This window comes from Ceratotherium simum, chromosome 29 (assembly GCF_057802395.1).
Source record: "Ceratotherium simum simum isolate JZ-2026a chromosome 29, ASM5780239v1, whole genome shotgun sequence".
In the NCBI taxonomy this organism is placed as follows: domain Eukaryota; kingdom Metazoa; phylum Chordata; class Mammalia; order Perissodactyla; family Rhinocerotidae; genus Ceratotherium; species Ceratotherium simum.
The window spans coordinates 14022730-14031756 of NC_141928.1; the positions used below are offsets into that span (position 1 = coordinate 14022730).

The following is a 9027-nucleotide window of genomic DNA, read 5'->3' on the forward strand; positions in this document are numbered from 1 at the left end:
CAGAAGGATGTCCGAGGTCACTAATGACTAGCATAAGTCAGAGGGAGCTGGAAATCTGCACTTGGGGATGGATCTGCTTGTGGGTTTGTGTGACTTTTTGTTCATCGGTGTGTTTGTGTGTGTGTTGTGTTGCATGCATGTGTGTACTATGTACCTGACTCACAGCCTGATTCTTTTCCTGACTTAGACTGAATCCGGGCTCTGGACTGAATCCGGGCTCTGTTTTAGTGCACGTAGACCAAGTTATCAGCCTCCTAACATGTGATTAGGGACCCCTGATTTATGCCTGTGATCTTAAATACTTGCATCACACCTGACCATATGAGAGCTCAGCTTTGGGGGTGAGATTTTTGTCTCTGCTGCTGGAGAAGAAGATGCCCAACCTCACCAAGGAACTGAGGTCGGGGAGGACTCAAACCTCTGCTTTGCAGGGTAATAATGTATGTGTGAGCTGTGTTCATAGGTGACACACTCAAATATGAAAGAAAGACTGTGTATTGTTTGCTTTGTCTCTGAGTATGTTACCATGTGTATGTTACCACATGCATGGGTTGCTGGTGGTTGTTTAATGGCTGTGCCTGTGACTGAATACGCTTAACTGACCCATGCTAACTGCCATCCCCCAGGAAGGGTATGGTCAGAAGGGTCCAAAGCATGTCTCTCGGTAATCGGAATGTGAGTGTTGTTTGTTGTAGTGAGTGTGTGGCTGGGTGTGCATGTCTGTGGGCATCTGATTTGCATCCATGACTTAAAATATTTCCTTGAGTGCTCTCATTTCAGGGAACCATTGGTTGAGATAACCAAATTCAAAGTGACTCTCTGTTTCCTGAAAAGGATATAACCTGCTTTTCATAAAAATGAGTATGACTGAGTTGCTCAGAATTTTGTAACTCTTTGTTTTCACTAATCGTCCCAGGCAAAAATCTCCAGGCATCGTACTGTGTGATGTTAGAATGCAGAATCATCATCAAATAGTGGAGAGACCTTGGGAGTTACTTCACTCCTTGGCCTCAGTTTCCACATGTATAAAATGGAAAGAATTACTCTTGCCTTGTGAACTTTATAGGCCCTAGGTAAATATTTACTGTTTAAATAGAAGTTAATGTACATGGATATTTTATCAGTTGGAAACAATATAAAAATGAAGGAATGAAATTTTCTAGGAGGGGGAATGAGAAGATTTTGATAAGTTTGGCTTCCTTGCAGTACTAAAATAATAGAAGGTGCTTGGCTCCCCTAACCAATCAAAGGGGAAGTTTCCCTGTGTAGTGGTTAAGAGCATGAGCTCTAATCACACGGTCATATTAGATTGAACCACATGAAGCAGCTAATACTTGGGAATGTATAATTTACAGAAAATGGTAATACATATATATCAAGTTATACATATTACATATTATGTACATTATATATCATGTATATTATAGATACATATACACACACATTTGTTCGCCATCTTTGTCCCCTACTGTACAGTTGTGGGCCTATCGAATTGATATCATTTATGTTTCTATTACTTAAAAGTTTTAGCTTTAGTATGGGTGAAAAACACAAATTCTTAATGCGGCATTGAACATTTTCCAAAATCTGGGAATGTAAGCCTGATGTGTGGATTTAATTAGGAAATATAAGAAAAGTCCTTAGCCTAGTACCCAAATGTTCACCAAAAAGTTCACCTTTTTTTTCTCTCTAAGGAAGACTAGCCCTGAGCTAACATCTATTGCCAATCTTCCTCTTTTTTTGCTTGAGGAAGATTAGCCCTGAGCTAATATTTGTGTCAGTCTTCCTCTGTTTTGTATGTGGCTCACCACCCCAGCATGGCTGATGAGTCTTATAGGTCCATACCAGGGATCAGAACCCACGAACTTGGGCCACTGAAGTGAAGTGTGCTGAACTTAACCACTAGACCACAGGGCTGGCTCCTGTTCCGCATTCTTATGAAAGATAGTTTGTGGACTATTCTGGTTTGGGAGCTATTGTGGCATCAAGTGTATTTAAATGACCACCCACTTCTAGAGTGACCATGAGTTTACAGTGGTAGGTCAAAGGGACCTGGCCAGTTCACAGGAGGAGTGTGACAATGCTCCAACAATGCTGCCTCAGCACTGGAGTCTCATGTTACTTTAAGGCCATAATAAGTGATACCACTTAGCAGAGGCTCATCTCCTATTTCTGCCCCAGTGAATTATTTTGATTTGGCTCTGTTGTGGCATAGCGAATCATCCCTCTATGCTCATCGAGATCTACACTCGCAGAGAGAAGGGGCCTTTCCTTTCTGTTCACTGCTGCACTCTCAGTCCTTAGTAGAAGTTCATGTTCAGACTCAATGTTCAATAAATAATGGTTGAATAAAACAGGAAACACGTTCTCTCTTCTGTGCAATGAGGTCTTATTGGCTGCTTTTGGGTGTGATGTTTTTCTGGAGCCAGATTATGATAGAGGGAAGAGGCATGCATCTGCAGGTGTGAGAAATTAATGAGAGTGTTGTTAAAGATTCATTGTTTCCCCAGAGAATTACAGTATGAAATGTAATGGTTTTGATCATCCTTTCTAGGTTCCTGAGATTCCCAAACCTTCTTCATCCCCAGCATACAGACAAGCCGTATGAGGCCAAAGAACCATAGCAGTGGGTCCTCATTCTTCCCTGGGGCTCCCCATCCTGCCAGAGCAGCAGAGTGTGTTCTTCACTCTGTTCCTGGGCATGTACCTGATCATGGTGCTGGAGAACCTGGTCATCATCCTGTTCATCAGTGTGGACTCTCTTCTCCACACGATGACATACTTTTTCCTCAGCCACTCTGCACTCATTCATGTCTCCCTTTCATTTGTCATTGTCCATAAGATGTTTATAAACATGTGTAGTCAGGATCAATCCATGCCCTGTACTAGGTGTATTTCACAAATGTATTTCTTCATTAACTTTAGTTATATTGACAGCTTTCTTCTCACAGTGATGGCATATGACAGGTATGTGGCCATCTGTCACCTTCTCCACTACACCACCATCGTGAGGGATAAGCTTCGTATCATCCCAGTGGCTGGGTCCTGGTTCTCCTCTTGTGGCCATGCTCTGTTGCATACCCTCCTTGTGGACCAGCTGTCCTTCTGTGCAGGGACTATCATCCCTCACTTCTTTTGTGATCGTGCTATTGTGCTCAAGTCCTCCTGCTCAGATGCCTCCTGAAATAAGCTGGTTATCCTCATTGAGGTAGGACTGATCTTCATTCTGCCATTGAGTGCTATCTTGGGTTCATATCTGCATGGCACTCGTCATTCTTAAGGTCCCATTCATCAAGAGAATCTGCAAAGCCTTGTCTATATGTGGCTCCCATCTCTTCGTAGTGTTTTTAGAGTAGTGAGTTATTGCAGGCTTTTACTTTTTCTCCTCATCAGACAACTCCAAAGACAAGGACATAATTGCTTCTGTGACGCACGTTGTTGTCACTCCCATGTTGAACTCTGTCCATGGCCTGAGGAATAACGATATGAAACACACTTTTCAGAAAATGTTCAGGACCAAGGACACCTCTTGGTTGTGTTAATTCAATCTCACTGTAGTGGGTATTCATGGGTGCTGTAAAATATGTCTCATTCAATAATTGTAACTTGGCCAACTCTAACTGACAGCCACTTAACTCTTAGCTATTCTTCTCTTGGTCCAATTTTACGTTTCCTCTCATCTTTATGTTCACCTGATTGTTCTTTTTTCCCTGCCTGCCCTCTGAATTCCTTGTATTAATGCTCTGCAGTGAAACTGCAAGCCCTCCTATACCCTGATGATGTTCACTGCAAGCTTGTGAAACTTTGGAGCCCACTTCCTTGGGCTCTAAGAGGTTTTTTTAATCTCCATTTTTTCTCTATAACACTCTCTATCGGTTACTGATACCAATACATATTAATATGAGTTTTCATATTACCACTCAATTTCATTTATTTTCATGTGTTGGAAATTCAGAAGTTACCAAACTACTATATCTATGAAAGAGTTAAGTAGCTGACATAGCTAGCATTCATTAAGCATTTAAATGTGTATTTATTACTCCCCAGCACAATTCTCTTATAAGGGTGTTAATATTTTCCATATTTACAGAGAACCAAACTAAATCTCAAGGAGATCTATTAAGTAACTGCCTCAAGACTTAACCTCAGACACATGTGACTTCAAAAAAATCGTGTGTTTAAACATATTACTTTATTGACATTATCTTGATTTCAAATACAATTGACCAGTTTGGTTGTTTTATATATAAAGCATAGAGTATGTCCTTTTTTGTGTTTCCATTTTGTTTTGTTGTGTATGGTTATGGTTAGCTCATTCTCATGCCTTTACAGTTTTCAATTGTGTCTATTCTTTAATCTATCCATTCATTCTAGTTTTGATTGACACTTGGTTATTCCCTGTTTGCGGCTTGTGTATATACCTAGTGATGGAATTTTTGGATGATAATTTATGTTTATTTCAATTAATAGATAATTTTTAAAAATTTAGACAAACTGCTTGTATGAGTTTACACTGCTCCCTGTAATATATAAAAAGGTGTGGCCACTTACTCATCAACATTTATACTGTCCATCTTTACACTATACACATTCTTATTAGTTTGTGTGAGTGCTGTGTTGGTGTCTTAATTTGCATTTGTCTGATAACTCATGTAATTCATCTCCTTTGCCTATGTTTATTGATCATTTGTGTCCTTTCTCTTGTAAATGGTCTGTCCTAGTCAATCGCTGCTGTTTTATTGGGTGGTCTGTTTTTTCTTATTGGTATCTAAGATTTCTATGTGTATGCTGGATATAAATCCTTTGCTGGATATAAGTATTGAGAATTTATTCTTTGATTATGTGGTTTGTCTTTTCATCATCGTAATTGGTCTTTTGATGAACAGTGTTTATATATCTTAATGTAGTCATAAGTATATATTTTTTTCATATGTGGCTAACTGTATCTGTGTCTATTTAAGAAATTTTCTTCTACCAAAAGATCTCTAATATATTCCCCTAATTTTTTATCTTAAAAAATTCTCATTTTTCCTTTAATGTATGTATATAAAGTTCATCTGCGTTCACTCTTAGTGTATGTTTTATGATATGGACACAAATTAATTTTGTTCCATATGGATATCCAATAGATATATAACAATTCCTAAGAAGTCCATCCTGTCTCCATTTGACTGCAGTATTGTCTTTGTCACAGATCAAATGACTGACTATACGTTATCTTGGCTATTTTTTAGTCTTACATTTCCATTTGATTTTTGGATTCTGCTTAACAATTAAAAACAGAACAAAACCATTGATATTTTATTTGGTATGGTATTGAAAATATAAAACAGCTTAGAAGAAACTACCACTTTAAAAATATTTAATCTCCAATCTGAGAACATGCTATATATCTTCAGTTATTCATATCTTCTTATTTTCTTTTGATGTATTTTGTAGTTTTAGGACTTCCACATGTTTTGTTCAACCTTTCCCTAGATATTTCATATTTGTGTGTAATTTAAAAATGTTGTAATCATTTAAATTTAGTATTCAATTTTTCTACCATATAGAAATATAGTTGACTTTTCTATGTCAAAGTTAATATGTAACTTTGCTAAATTCACTTGTTTATTATTATAATGGGTCTGTGTATTGTGTTGGATACTTTAAGTATATCATAATATTATCAGTGAATAAAAAAATTGAGTTCTACTTTCTCAATACTTGGACACTTTATTTCTTTTTATTCACTGAATGTACAGGTTAAGATTTCTCTTCCAATCTTGTATTTTTGCCACTTTCTATAATAAAATTTGTTTCAATGATTTTTAGTAAATTTACAGAGTTGTAATCTAGAATGGGCTGATAAATTCCCACAAAAATACAACCTACTAAGATTGAAACACAATAAATAGAAACCTTGAAGAGACCAATAATGAATAAGGAGGTTGAATAAGTGATCATAAACCACCCAACAAAGAAAAGCCCAGGACCAGGAGGTTTCACTGGTAAATTCTTTCAAATACTTAAAGAAGAATTAACACCAATCCTTCTTAAATTCTTCCAAAAAATTGAATAAGAGAGAGCACTTCCAAGTTCATTTTATGAGGCCAGCATTACTCTGCTACCAAAGCAAGTCAAAGACACTACATGAAAAGAAAACTAAAGGCCAATATTCTGATGGACAGAGATGAAAAAATCCTCAAAAAAATACTGGCAAACCAAATTCAACAGCACATTACAAAGATCATACACCAGGACCAAGTGAGATTGATTCCTCAGATGCAAGATGGTAAAATATATGTGAATCAATTAATATGATAAACCATATGAATGAAGTGAAGAATAAAAATCACATGATCATCTTAATAGTTCCAGAAAAAGAATTTGATTAAATTCAACATCCATTTGTGATAAAAACTCTCAGCAAACAAGGTAGAGAAGGAATTTACTTCAAGATTATAAAGGTTATAGATGAAAAGCCCACAGCTAACTTCATCCTTAACAGGGAAAATCTGAAAGCTTTTCTTGTAGGATCAGTAATGAGACAAGGTGCCTACCCTTCCCACTTCTAAACAACATAGTACTGGAAGTCCTGGTCACAGCAATTAGGCAATAAAAAGAAATAAAAGACATCCAAATTGGAAACGAAGACGTAAAATTGTCTCTGTTTTCAGATGACATGATCTTATATATAGAAAACCCCACAGATTCCACAAAAAAACTGTAATAACTAATACACAAATTCAGTAAAGTTGCTGGTTACAGAAACAATGTAGAAAAACCAGTTGCATTCTGTACACCAACAACAAACTATCTGAAAGAGAATTAAGAAAACAATGTCATTTACAATAGCATAAAAAACAATAAAATACTCGGAATAAACTTAACCAAGGAGGTGAAAGACTTTTACACTGAAAACTAGGAACATGGACAAAAGAAATAAAATATACAAATAAATTGAAAGACATTCTATGCTCACCAATTGGAAGACTTAATATTGTTAAAATATCCATACTACCCAAAGTGATCTACAGATTCAATGCAATCCCCTTAAAATCGCAATGAAATTGTTCACAAAAATAGAAAAAAACTCCTAAAATTCATATGGAAACACAAAAGATTGAGAATAGCCAAAGCAATCTTAAGAAAAAGGAACAAAATTGGATGCATCACACTTTGTGATTTCAAAATATGTGACAATGCTACTCTAATCAAAACATTGTAGTACTAGCATAAAGACAGACATAAAGAACAATGGAACAGAATAGAGAGCCCAGATTTAAATCCATGCATATTTGGTGAACTGATATTTGACAAAGATGCCGTTAATACACAGTGTGGAAAACATAATCTTTTGAACAAATGGTGTTGGGAAAACTAGATATCCACATGCAAAATTTTACAATGGCCAAGACATGGAAACAAGTGTCCATCAATGAATGAATGGATAAAGAAGAATTGGTATATTCACAGAGGTATATTATTCAGTCTTAAAAAAGAAGGAAATCTTTCCATTTGCAACAACATGGATGAACCTGGAAGACATTATGCTAAGTGAAATAAGTCAAACAGATAAAGAAAAATACTGTATGGTATCACTTATAACAGGAATCTAAAAAAAATGTAAAATTCATAGAAACAGAGTATAATGGTGGTTGTCAGGGGCTGGGGATGGAGGAAATGGGGAGATGCTGGTCAAAAATGACAGACTTTCAGGATCTGGTCCAGTGGCATAGCGGTTAAGTACGCGGACTCTGCTGTGGGTGGCCCAAGGTTCGCAGGTTTGGATCCCGGGGGCGTACAGACGCACTGCTTGTCAAGCCATGCTGTGGCAGCATCCCATATAAAGTAGAGGAAGATAGGCATGGATGTTATCCCAGGGCCAATCTTCTTCAGCAAAAAGAGGAGGATTGGCATTGGATGTTAGCTCAGGTTGTCCTGTTGCTCTCCACCTTGGTGAATACTACCTCGTCCATGCCCTCACTTGTGTAGCAGTGCAGGAAGGCCTTGCTTGGGAACATGGCCATGAACTTCTCGGATATCCTTGAACAGCTCCTGGATGGCTATGCTGTTACTGATAAATATGGTGGACGTTTTTAGCCCCTGGGGCAGGATGTCACAGACAGGTGTTTTCACATTGCTGGTATCCACTTTCATTCTTTTGCATGTGGATATCCAGTTTCCCAACACTGTTTATCCTTCCCCCCTGTGTATTCTTGGTTCTCTTTTCAAAGATTAGCTGATGGCACATGCATGGGTTTATTTCTGGGCTCTGTATTCTGTTTGGGAAGGCAGGATGTCCAAGAAGGACAGTCAGGGCTGAGAGTGGAGTGGCATTTGTAGGAAAGCAATGATGCTTTCAGGGAGTTTGCACTATAATTTGGTTATGTTTATGAAGGAGGCAAGCATGAAGCATGCTTTCATCAGTGATTGTGTATGGGGGCTAAACAATTTTAACCACACACTGTTGGGAAAGGGGGATTTCATGGGGAAGTCTTGATATCCAACAGGGCTCCCATCTTCAGAGTTGTTGTTGTAACATTGTCTACCATGAGTAGAGAGTAATACATTTCTTCTTATTTAAGTGACAGGTAGTGAATACTTTGATTTCAGTAGACCCATAAAGACAAAAAGAAAACTCGTTTAGTCTGCATAAGAGAATGTAGCGAAATAATATAGTTAATTCTTTAGATTCTGGGTTGTGCTAAAGCTTGAGATAATGGGCCAAAAATAAAAGGGTCTCCAAAAATCTCTTCATATAAAGATAATCAAACTGTGTATTATAGTATTATTTATACCCCCAAGTTGCAGAAATAAGTAACAAAATTAATTTAGCATTTACTGATCAAAAGTTACTTAGAAAGGAAAGTATTGTTAGTAAGAGAATGAAATACTTGTCAACAAATATTTGCCAAGTACATCCAACATGCCATCATCTGTCATAGGGCTTGGGAGACATAAATGTTTTGAGACATATTCAGATGGAAAATCAAATACATGAGATCAACGAAAATTAGTTTCTGATTTATATAAAAGATAATG

General features: G+C 37.2%; 1 pseudogene; it reads left to right on the forward strand.

The window, feature by feature from the left end:
* The first annotated feature begins 2713 nt into the window (after positions 1–2713).
* LOC147913212 (olfactory receptor 1J4-like) lies at positions 2714–3542 on the forward strand (annotated as a pseudogene).
* The last annotated feature ends 5485 nt before the right edge of the window (positions 3543–9027 follow it).